Source organism: Neopsephotus bourkii, unplaced genomic scaffold (assembly GCF_033783945.1).
Source record: "Neopsephotus bourkii isolate Nb327-2 ecotype Australia unplaced genomic scaffold, CSIRO-AGI_Nbou_v1 NB_1358, whole genome shotgun sequence".
Classification (NCBI taxonomy): domain Eukaryota; kingdom Metazoa; phylum Chordata; class Aves; order Psittaciformes; family Psittacidae; genus Neopsephotus; species Neopsephotus bourkii.
The window spans coordinates 1,228,891-1,240,692 of NW_026901837.1; the positions used below are offsets into that span (position 1 = coordinate 1,228,891).

Consider the following 11,802-nt stretch of genomic DNA (forward strand, 5'->3'; position numbering starts at 1 on the left):
CATATTTACTTAGCGGAGGGAAAAGATGCATCTCTGTGTGCAGCATTTAGTGTATATTTAACTCAAAGCACACGTTACAGACAATTCAACTACTTTTTTGTCAGTTCTTTTCCAGCTGTCTCTAACTGTAAGGGATTTACAGCTGTATACAAAACTAAGTTCAACATCTGCATCTTGTGCCTGGATTTCCAGTATGTATTCTTTTATCCATCCTTCACATACACACTCCTACTGCTGCAGATCAGATAAATTAAATATTATGGTGGTTATATTTGTGAATCCAGCTAGAAATTCAGTATGGATTGTGTAAAGGCTGTGTGTGCGTGCTGTGGCCAGGGGTAAGTCCCAGGCACAGGGTGTGGTTCTGCATAGCTGTTTCTCTTGCAAGAGCATTTGAGGGTGACAGGAATCTCACTGCTTAATCTACTCCCTCCCACCTCCTGCCAGTGTCTGTTACACCCGCAGTTGTGCCATTGCAGTGGTTTATGGTTTTGCTTCAAAGCTGGAGGTGTGAGCTGAACCAAGCTAAACAAATACTGCAAACTGAAAAATGTGGATGCATTAACTGAAATCTTTCGCTGTTCAGAGTTGGCTAGCAGTTTCAGTTACTGCATGGATCATCCACAGGAGTTTTTGAAAGCTGATCATGTGTCTTCAGAAATATTCTTCTTTAGAAGGAGTCTGTTTACAACATTATTATCTTCCCTTTATTTTCACATTACCAAAGAAAAGCTGTGAATGAAATGTGAAGTAGTTGAGCTGGAGTCTTGGTCACTGCTCACAGTTCCGGATGGATTGGAGCATTCGAGCAGGATCCCTGGCAGTTCTCTGCGTTCTGCCTGGCGCAGCATACTGTTGCTAGCTTGTTTCACAGCATGGAGTGTGAAAACAGAAGGGCACCCCAGGAGCTGTCGCTGATGCTGCCAAGACAGCAAGCAGCAGTCACACTCACTGTGCAAAGCTTTGCAGGAAACTGGGATGAAAGCTAAGCATAGTAGTTTGTTGGGGACATTCTGGTTCAGATTTTTGCACCATGTAGAAAGTGTTTTCTGCATCTTATTCTCGTCTTCTGTGCTCCCTGCTACCGGGGAATGAAAAAGACCTATGGAGAGTGTTTCTGTGTTTGTGCAAAGTCCATTCAAGGTCTTGATAGCCCTTATTTTCTGTGTAATGTTTGGATTGTAGACGCGAGTGAAAAGACTTTACACAACTTGTCTATGATTTTTAATCCCAATAGTTGGACAGCAGTGAACTAGCCATAACAAAGATGACAATTTCAAAATCAAGTATTTATGCATTGTCTGGGATGTGCTTGGTTCCTGCCACTAGTTCAGTGAATACTAGCTAATTTGTGACTCGATGCTGTATGGTTGTACTATTGAACCATACCTTTTTTTTTGTTGCTTTACCAGATATACTCCTGAGGGGCACAGACTCAGATCCTCAAAGCTATGAGGATCTTGCTTGCCTCTAAAGTCAGTAGGACATAGGCATTTTAATACCTGTAAATATTATACACAAGAGGGTCACACAGGCTCCCTCTGACACAGAAAGAAGGTAAATGCCATGCTCTCCATCACCAGCTTCTGAGCCTGGGAAGAATGAGACTTTTCATGACTTAAATTTGTGGGCTGTGCTTGAGGTCCAGAGACCTGGGTGGGGACACAGTCTTCCTCCATTCTGTGGTCATTTGGAATAAGGTATTTTCGGGTATTTTGGATATTTAGAATTAGAAGGTTAGTAAGGAGGAGGGCCAAAGGGATCTCAGTTTAGGAGTATAGCTTTCTGGCCTTCCAGGTTTTCAAGAGTGACACTGGTTTAATACTGTTTGTTCCTGGAAGTAGGCAGAAATCATGTAGGAAGTGTCAGACTTGTAAAGGTCTGGCCCTTGTCTGGTATGGCTAGAACTGTTCAGGTATTACTATTTTCAGTCACACAGAAGGCGTTGGGTTCCTGGATTTAATATTTGGGTGCTGCCAAGAGCCTCAAAACTCGAATTTACTTGCTGTCTCTGTCTTCAGTCAGTTAGGGTTTCTACTGGACAGCCAGCAACTCAGTGCTGTAGTTTACAGCTGAGCTCTGCAGAATTGCCAGGTTGGCTCCTGAGCCTTCCCCTTTACCTGTATGGCCGAAGCCAGTGAGCAAGCTTTCACGGACACAAAAGGTCCCTCAGGATTCACCACATACTGCGCTCAGTGTGAAAAACGAGTCTTCCCTCTGTCAGGAGGTTGCTGTGATCTCCAGATGGTTGTTGTTCAGCCTTCTGAAGAAGGACTATTAGATTGTAGGTAAGAGACAGGGTTTCTCATCTTCACTCTGTGGGGAACAGGCATCACTGACCAGTTACAGGGACTGACATCCAGTGGCAGAAGCAGCACCAGGTGTGGGGAGAGACTTCCTGAAGAGGGCAGGCAGCGATGGAGGCTCTGGGCAGTACAGGGTAAAGAGTTCACCTACAAAGTGTGCGGCAGCTCCTAAGACTGGTGGTACGGTTTTTACAATGGTGCAGTAATACAGGTACCTAACACTGACCCCTGATACAAGTTGTTGTTGCACAGATGGCAGGTTGTGGCACTCGTATGCCAACCCTCAGGAGTTGCTTTGAGAAAGGGTTCACGCAAGTGGAGGATGCCGACAGGGTGGTAGGGACCCTGCTCCAGCCTGTTGCTGAGCAGCTGGGCTTCCTCACTCTGCTTGCCAGCAAACTCCCCGCTTTCTCTACCCAGAATGGCCATTTATCCAGAATGAAAAAAACCTCAAACAGATCCATGCAGTTCCAATCTTAACATACAGTTTTGCTGCTTTGCACAGTGAATGCTACTGGATCGCTGAAAGGTTGCTTGGTTTGGAGTATAGGTTAACTGTTAAGGAACAGGCATGGTGCTGGCATTCATCACTCTTCCAGTTTGTGACTGTTTTCAAAATTGTAAATTCAGGGCTTCCTTAATGGAAGTTGTGGCTTGAGTGTGAATTTCTGATCAAAACTACAGGTATCTGTTTGTGCTGTGCTTCGTGAGCGTATCCCTTGTGCTTTATATCCCAGTGCAATTTGTAATCTTCTGTTCCCTTGCACTGATCATGACTAGGGTGCCATTATCTTGAGTTGTTCTTTGCTTTCAAGCATTTTATTTTATTTAAGTCTAGGGTTCCTGTTTTATCTAAATCTACTGATGCGAAGTTCATCAGTTATGCCAAGAAAATTGATCTTTGGCCTATCGACATCCTCACTGAAATAATTTATTCATTCTTTCTTAACCTGAAAAGCTGAGCATAAACAGGCAGAAGACTCAAACACATTACTCCTCTACCTTGGCTATAATTCTTTGGTTTTCATTTTCCACCTTTGTGATTTATGCTGCATCATGCTTTCAAGCGTTCTATTGACCAGCAAACACAGATGTACAGGTAGAACTGAGGGGCTTCAGCCTGCACTGCTGCATTGCCTCACACCTTGTACCAGCCTGACCTCTGCAGCCAGCCTTGCAAATACTTGGTAACTGTGACTTTTCAGTATTCATACACAGTGGGAAATACTTTTCTCTGTTACACTATTAAAGTTAATGGGGAGTAAGTTCGGGGAAGTCATAGGAATTGCTCTGCATTTACACCTGTGTGACTGAAAGCAGAATTAAGGCCATTGGGATTCTCTGTTTCTGGAAAGATGCAGTATTTTAAAAAGTTTTGTAAACCTCATTGTTACCATTTTACTGGAGAGACATAACTTAATCTATGTAATCACAATCAAGAGGGATCTAGTGATCTTGTTTACCACATGTAGTGAAATGATTTCTGTTATGTTTTATAATTTTTAACTGTACAGAGAATTAACAGAATTCAGAGGAGGTATTCAACTCAAACCTGTGTGTGAAATTTATTCATTCTTTCTTAATTTAAGGCCAAACTAAGAAAATTAGTTAAAAATTTTTTATATGCACAAACGTGGTTTTTATTTTTAGGTACATAATTATAGATACAATTAACAAGGAAGATATATTTCTTGATGAGATAGGGCAAAATAGTAGAAAATGGCATTAGTTCTCTTTTAATTCTCAGGGATTGAGCAGTGTGGGACATCAAGAAATGCCTGTCTCAGGTGGGAATTAAAAGCTTTAACATATGAGGCTAAATCCTGTTGCAGCTGAAATCCTCTTTTCATGCTTTACTGTTGCTTCTGCATTTTTATGTGGAAAGTTTCAAAATATTTTTTTTATTTAAGATGTTGAAAGCCTTTTAGGAATGTGTTGTATAAAATGCTGAACATAGCCATTTAGTAATAATGTCAGTATATAGAACTAGTCCAGTTTAGACATCTTAAGATGCAAGTTTGGAAAAATGAGTTAGGAACTGACTGCTTTCTTTCTCAGTCAGTGCATCAGAGTGATACAGATTTCCCTTACCAGTAAAATGTGGCTATAGAGCATCTGAATGGTGTAATTGTTCTGGCAGGTATTGAACACGTGAACTTACAGATGCTATTTCAAGGGAAATCAACCACCATGTTTGATGTTCTTTTGTTGCACAGTTGGGAAAGGAAGCCTGTGTGTATTTCATGTGACATAACTTACCAATTCCATGAGCTCTGGAAGCAACTCTTATAGAGATAGCTGGCATGGCCTCTTCATAGTGAGTGTCTCAACAGTAACTGTCCCTTTATTTCTGATGAAGGCAAAGAAGCTGGGAGTTGCTGGTCAAATCCTGCAATCCTTAACACTTCTGAAGCCTGTATTTATCTAATTAGTGAATATAGTAGGAGATTCCATTTCAAAATTAGCATCTAAGTCCATAATCTCCTCAACAGATACAAAATGATAGACTCATTTAGGTTGGAAAAGATCTTATGATCATTGAGTCCAGCTGTTAACCTCACACTGCCAAGTCCACCAGTAAACCGTGTCCCTAAGTATCACATCTACGCATCCTTTAAGTCTTTTCAGGGATGATGAGTCCACCTTTTGCCTGGGCAGCCTGTTCAGTGCTTGATACAGTTGTTTCTGAAACTTCGTGCCTTATACCAACTAATAGGGGATACCTAAAGTCATATGACGCAAAACTGATATTTGCTGAAGAATTGGTTATGAACTTCCACAGCAGCCTTCTTCCTCCTCCTTTTCCTCTGCCACTGCTTGCTTCAGTGCTCCAACCTACTGCCAGGATGCCATTTGCCGTTTCCTGCTGTTGTGAGCAGCTGTTGTATTTGCTGCTATTTTTAGTGATAAAATAAGGAACAAAAGGGAAATGGAAGTTTTTAACAACTTATTCCCAGTTACCTACTACCCTTTTATCTCATCTGTGGATTAGCCGATCAGTGGGTGTAAAAACCCTGGAACTGGCTCTGCTGAGAGGCAGATAAGGTCAGGTGTGCCTCTTAACTCATGAGCAGCACTTCACTGACCCAGAAAGAGTTGAGCTGGTTTTATGCAGTGTGCATCCTTATCCACATGGCCAGGAGGCTCAAGCCATCTCTGTGAAGACTTCTGGTGTTACTGAACTATGCTGCTGGGCATATGCAGGCAACTGCAGAAGCACTGAGCCATGATTTCAAGCACAGCCAGGCAAGGTCTACTCAGTTCTGGCTACCCTCATGACAGCTCAGTGCTGTACCCTAGCTAACTTCGGCAATAGGCTGCAAATGTGGGTACACATTGCAGTGATACCCAGAGCAAACCTGTCTGTGGCAGCCTCTCCACCAACATCAGCTATGGAAAATGCTGTTTTTAAAATTACTGCTTACAGAACTCTTTTAATTTTAAATCCCTTTTCTTTTACTATTCCCATAGAAATTAAGGCTTACACGGGAAATTTGTGGTTGAGAATATTTGCGTGTGGCTCCATAATGCAAAAAGATTAACAGTAGTAGACTTACTTGAAATCATGGTATAACATTTCATGTTTGAAACGCATGATATATGACTGTTTAAAACATAACTTACTTAAACTGTCACTGAACCTGTATCTGCTTTGTCTGGATGGGTTAAAGATGTTAAAATATACACATTCTTTCCACGCCATATTGATACTATTGGAGCAAACCCATCTTTCATGTTATTTAGAAAAAAGACCTCACTTTGTAAATTTTTATTTTGGGAGTTCTTAACTCTCAATATCTAGAAAACCCTTTTGTTACAACAAATGAAAGTACATCCAAAGCATTCCTCTGTGAGGATGCATTTCATAAGGATTTGTATGTGATTATGTGAAAACTAGTTTCCCTTCATGCCTTTAAAGAGGGGTGAATGGATAGCAGAGATGAGGTTTCATGGAAGGGAAGAAAGAATGGAAGCAACATTGTCGGGGTTGTTTTTTAAGAGCTGCTTTTCGTGTAGTCCTTTCCATTTTTTGTGGAGAAAAAGACTGTATCTTGTGCATTTTGAACCATCTTTCTGTTTCATTGTTCTTGATTCTCAAAAAAAACCCGAGCATCCACTTTCCAGTAAAATATTAGCAGATTTTAAACAAATTTATTTCCTGACAAACTTAAGCTCAATTGTATCTCGACAGGCCTGATTTATCAGGCAAATGCCTCACGTTGTTTGTCAGCTTCTTTGTTGGGGGGGAGGGGGAGGGGAAACCCAAGCAACAAAAGACCATAACCTATTGATACTACTTCTGCAATACACTGGGGAAAATAGATTGATTTAGAGCTAACCACAGAAAACTAGTCAATCTGATGAGTTTACAATGGAGCATTTTTATGTATTTATTTGTAACCAGAGTAAACATCATCAATATTAGACCCTGTGTTATTGGAAGCCTTGCAGACTGTGGGTTTGTGTCAGCATGCTGCTGGGGCTATCTGTAAGATGAAAGAAGGCAAGCTTAAAAAAAATGGAGGGACCTTGTTTTTCTCATGAAATTGAAAGTCTCCAATCTCTGGTATGTTATTGTATGTTCTAGGATTTGGAGGAGAAATAGGTGAGCATTTTTATTTTACTTCATCTTTATTTCTTATAGGGGTTATCCTTTCTTTTTTTCTTTTTTCCTTTTTGTTTTTAATGAAAGGCTGTTTCTGTTAATCTCAAAAAAGTAAAGCACAGGAAATTTTCAAACTGAATTTCACTGAAGAACAACAGCCTGTAATTAACTTTCCCAGCATGTTGCCTCTGCTCAGTATTTTGCAAGAACAAGGGGTTCAGGGTAGCAAATACTCACAGGATCAGCGCAAATCTAAATGTGGCCCCAGTGTGTTGCTTTCTGAATTGATAGTGCGCCATTTTTCAACATACTTTGTTAAAAATAAATACAGTTTTTAAATTTAACTGATTTTTTTTTCATAGATTTATAAATGAGGATGTGAGTGGTTTTCTGCCTTAGTGTGACCCTGCTTGCTGGACACACCATAAATGCTGTGATGATGATGCTAAATGCTCCATTCTCTGGTTTATTTAACAAGATAATTTCGCTTAACCTTAAAGGATTTTTTTCCATATTATTTCAGTATTTGGTATTTTGAATACTAATACCTTATTAGCATGTTGTCAAAGCTACCTGTATTCACTCCTGCATTCAACTACAGCTCAGGAATTAAAGGTTGATAAACAAAATGGCATAAACTCCAGCAATGTGCATGTGAGCAGAAACATTCCAGCAATTTCCCTCTCGGATGGTGCGGGTAGAATGGGTACATTCAGTGAGTCTTGTGTACGTATCATTGACTTGCCAGCGATTTTTGTCCTTTAAAAACAAAAAGCTGGGCCACGTTTCTGTGTGTTAATTCCCCTCTGGGTGCGGGAAGTGGGGCACGGCTCAGCAGCAAGGGAGAGCAGCCATGCAAGGCTCTCTCCTGCACCCCATGGTTTTTTTAAATAGCATAGGCTGGTTTGATTTCTCCTGGGATTTAACGCTGCTTAAAAGGTTTGGGGGAAGGGAGAAATCTCCCAAAACAATTCCTGCAAGGGAATCCCCAGTAAAAGCCACGGAGGAAGAAGTGAGATGCCAGAGGAGCTGGCTGCTCAGCGTGGAGCTGCCAGATGGCCACTCTTTGGGGTGCACAGGCTTCCCCATAGCCTCCCACCCTTCCCCTGCTATGTGCTGCTCCTGCCACTCCAGCTTGTTCCCCTGACAGCCAACCAAACTTTATTTTCCAGGGATAGTTCCTGCCTTGATTGTAAGTTGCAGTAATTGCGTCCTCAGACATCAGCATTTCTTGCTTTGAAAGGATGATGTCTGCACGTGCTATCTATTTTAAAGCATAAGGATAATACCCTGTTTCAAACTGGTTATTAAGTATAGGTTTCTCAGGAAGAAGGATTTTTGCATTATACCTGTATTAAGCAAAAGTAATAAGCGATCCTTTTAAAGTATAGTAACATATGAGAGGTTCTTGTTTAACAGCAGTCACCTTTGATCCTGCCAGTCTTTGGAGTGCTGCTGTGACGGATTTGATATCCAGGATTTGGTTGCTGGAATACTTAAGTAATCCAGTAAAATATACTTGTGTTTATCTCAAAGACAATTTGAAATCAGCAGATCCTTAACAGTCCAGAAGACTTTCAGCTCTGCAGAGGTGTTGGAGGTGCTTCTCACTTGTCTCAGGTGGTGCCTGTGCAAACACACGCTTCCCTGAGCTTTCCTAGGTGTTCACTTCGACAAGCATAAGGTGTTCCCTTGTACTGCCCCATGGTCTGATTTTCAAGACAAGTCGCTGAAGCCCTTGAATTGTAAAACATCCTCATTTTGTCTAAGATCCATATTTCTTTTATACCATGGATAGCTTAACCTCCCTTACAACAAAATAGGTTAGTTCAGGCAACCTACTGCATGTTCCGTCTGCAAGAACTGGCATTTCTTTAAGTATGTTGTGAAAGTACTTACTGAAAAAAGACAGGGCAGCAGATTTAGATACAATTTTAAAGATTTCCTTTATGCTTTAACTGCTTAGTTGGCATTCAGTGTATTGTAAAAACATCTCTTTTGCACATGCTGTTGGAATACCATGCTGTTTTTCAAAGCATTAACATTGCTAGGTGGAGTATTTTAGCCAAGATGCAGCTTCTTGTTGTGTGATAGCATTCAAAACGGAAAAACAAGAGGATTTGGTATAGGGAATATCCCGGTGGATTATTTTAGTCTTCCTCTGACTATACCCACTTTCTTTCCTTTACTATCGCTGTTAGATGTTAACCCCTCCTCTCCCCCTCCTAAGAAAAAGTCATCAGGGAAATTTTAAAGCTTTTTTCCCCAACAGGTAATAGTGTAGAGCCACACAAATTATTCTCTACTTGTCATATATATTGGATTATCAACTGAATCATATTATAAAGCAGCATGAAGGAGCAAGCAGTAGTGTTAACCCTCCTTACTGCTTAGCTCAGCTTGTTATTGTGCCGAACGTATTTGCAAGGCAGGGGTATTGTCATTTTAAAAGAGATAGAGCTAGGGTGTGCTTCCTAAGTAGGAGTTGACTGCTGGGACAAGCAAAAAAACTGAAAACTAAAGAGTGTTTTGTTTTGCATTTGCATTTAGTTGTGAAATTGAGTATTTCTAATGAATCTGGAATCTGTGCTTTTTGCTTGCTCATGTTTCCTTTAATATTTATAGTTTCATGTAATGAGATCCACAGTGAAGGAGAATTTAGAAGTGTGTTCTAACCTTGCTATATGCTCTCTTTCTTTGTTAGTAGGTATGAATGTTACTGTTTTCCTGAGAATACTGAAATACAGCACTACACAAGTTCCTTGAAGTGTGCCTTTATTAAAATGTTTGTCTTTTTTTAAATCAAAAAATCACCCTGAATTACCTTCCTGTCAGTGCCGTAATGAAGAAAGGATTCCCTGTTAGGATAATTGCCATCTCTTTAATTACCCTGTTGCATTACTTTTTGAGCCTGCAGCTACCTAGTAAATCATGGGAGCCTACTGTGAGAAAGACAGTCCTATTTTAACAAATCTCCTTGCTGTTGCTTTTTGTAAGGCTGCTTCTACTGTAATTGCAATTTCAAGGGTATTTTGTGGTTTATTCATCTCATTATGTAATCTACATAGAAACTTTTACCTTGTGTTGAAGCTAATGTATATTATTTTGATGGTGTTTCTGAAGACATACTTCTTATGGTTGTACTAATCTAGAATTTGTGAGAGCATAGTGAAGTGAGAATTTGCTATTTTTTTGGCAGGAGCCAGCTCATGTATTGTTCTATGTATTTAGGTATAAGCTTGTGTGTGCATATCATGTGCTATCAGGTTTCATTGTGTTGTAACCTAAGTAATACACAGCAGAGAGGAGCAAAGAGTTGAAGGATTTTGGACAAAAGGGTTAATGCTATATACCATAATGCATGTGGATGGTGCCATGTGGTATCATTTGTGAGCTCTGAGGTTGCTGACCATTTCCATTTTGGTGTAAATCCCTTAAGAGGGAAGGCATTTCAGAGCGGGGTTTGATCTGTTCTCCTGGTAAGAGTTATTGACAGGGTAAATAGTTAAAAGAACTGAATAAATACCACCCTCCTGTTTAAGTCCAGGCACAGCCCGGTTGGCACATACATATTCTAATGCAATACTTTAGCCAGATGCTCCAGTTGGTTGGTAACAAAAAACATTCCTGAAAAGCCAAATCATAACTTAATCATAGTTGCTTCTGATAGAGATTTCTTTTATGGTGACATTTTAGCTGTGATGTGAATAAAGGCAGGGAATTAAAATATTTTGCAAATAGGATGTATTGATAAATATATATGCAAAAGGTGACAGAGGCCTCTTGAGTGAAGCAGGGGCCCTAACAGCAGGTTCTTGGTCAATTGGTGAGGTGAAATGGTTCACTGAATTGGATAACACAGTGCATACCATAGTGACTGATTAAATTGATTTGTCCGTGGCAGCCGCCTACCCTGCTCCTGAGGCCCTTTAACCTATTTTCAAACTTCTTTAACTATTCTAAATACATGCAGTATTAAGGGAAAGAAGCAAGTACAAATGCGTGCACAGCTGTAAAATTCTGTAGTCTGAACTAAGATTAAATCTCCAGTTCCCAGAATGTCTGCACACTCCTGTGTTATATAAACCCAGGAACAAGACACTGCTAGAAACTGGTGAAGAAGATAAGAATAAACATAATTATTTAATATAACCTATATTATAACCAATACCGCAGTTGTGAATTCTTAGATGTATTTATTATGGGCTAAAACAGTTCAGGAGTTTTGTTGTTGCTGTTTGTTTCTGTAATTGCAAGTTTTGCTTCTGTATTATTTTGTCCACAAAGTGTTTAGAAAGATTGTGAGGAAAACATACTTGAGTGAATGCCAGTTAAGAAAACTGAATGCTACTGTTGAGTGGGGGTCACTAATTTGAAGATGACTTCAATGATTTGGGGGACAGTAGTCAGATGGCTATTGTTTAATAACTTGCCCTTTTAATTATAGGGGGGGAAAGCTTTATGTTTTGGTCTTAGATCAGATGTTTGTGGTTTACAAAATACTCCATACATACTTTCCCTTCCTATGCTAGGGAAATCAAGACTAAATTATAATAGGGCTTGTGCATGTTATTCTCTTCTCGATTGAAGGGAAGCGTTATATTCTGTGTCTCTTCATGGGTTATTTTGTAGAATACACATAGTCTTCGGATTCCATTGACAAAGCACATAAACCTTCAGTGCAGTGGAACCAGTTCCATAAAAGTGGAAGCGGTTCACCTAAAATGTTACTGCAGTTGTTACAGAAGTGCAGGGTTCAGTATAATGGCTTTGGTTTCTTGATTCTTATTAATTTTTATGGAGGATATGACAATTTAATTACAATGTTTTCTGAAAGGATAATGAAGTTCTGTTCATCGTTTAACTTCTCTAAATTATAGGTCAGTCTTG

At 40.0% G+C, this 11,802-nt stretch overlaps 2 protein-coding genes across 10 annotated transcripts in view; one reads left to right on the forward strand and one right to left on the reverse strand.

The window, feature by feature from the left end:
• LIN28B (lin-28 homolog B) overlaps positions 1-11,802 on the forward strand; it is a 98,184-nt gene that overhangs the window by 79,676 nt on the left and 6,706 nt on the right. The gene's annotated exons all lie outside the window — the stretch shown is intronic.
• Positions 3,067-11,802, reverse strand: part of BVES (blood vessel epicardial substance) — a 67,331-nt gene continuing 58,595 nt past the window's right edge. Inside the window, exon 9 of the mRNA XM_061366733.1 lies at positions 3,067-3,076. The gene's annotated coding sequence lies outside the window, so the exon portion shown is untranslated. The remainder of the gene's footprint in view (positions 3,077-11,802) is intronic.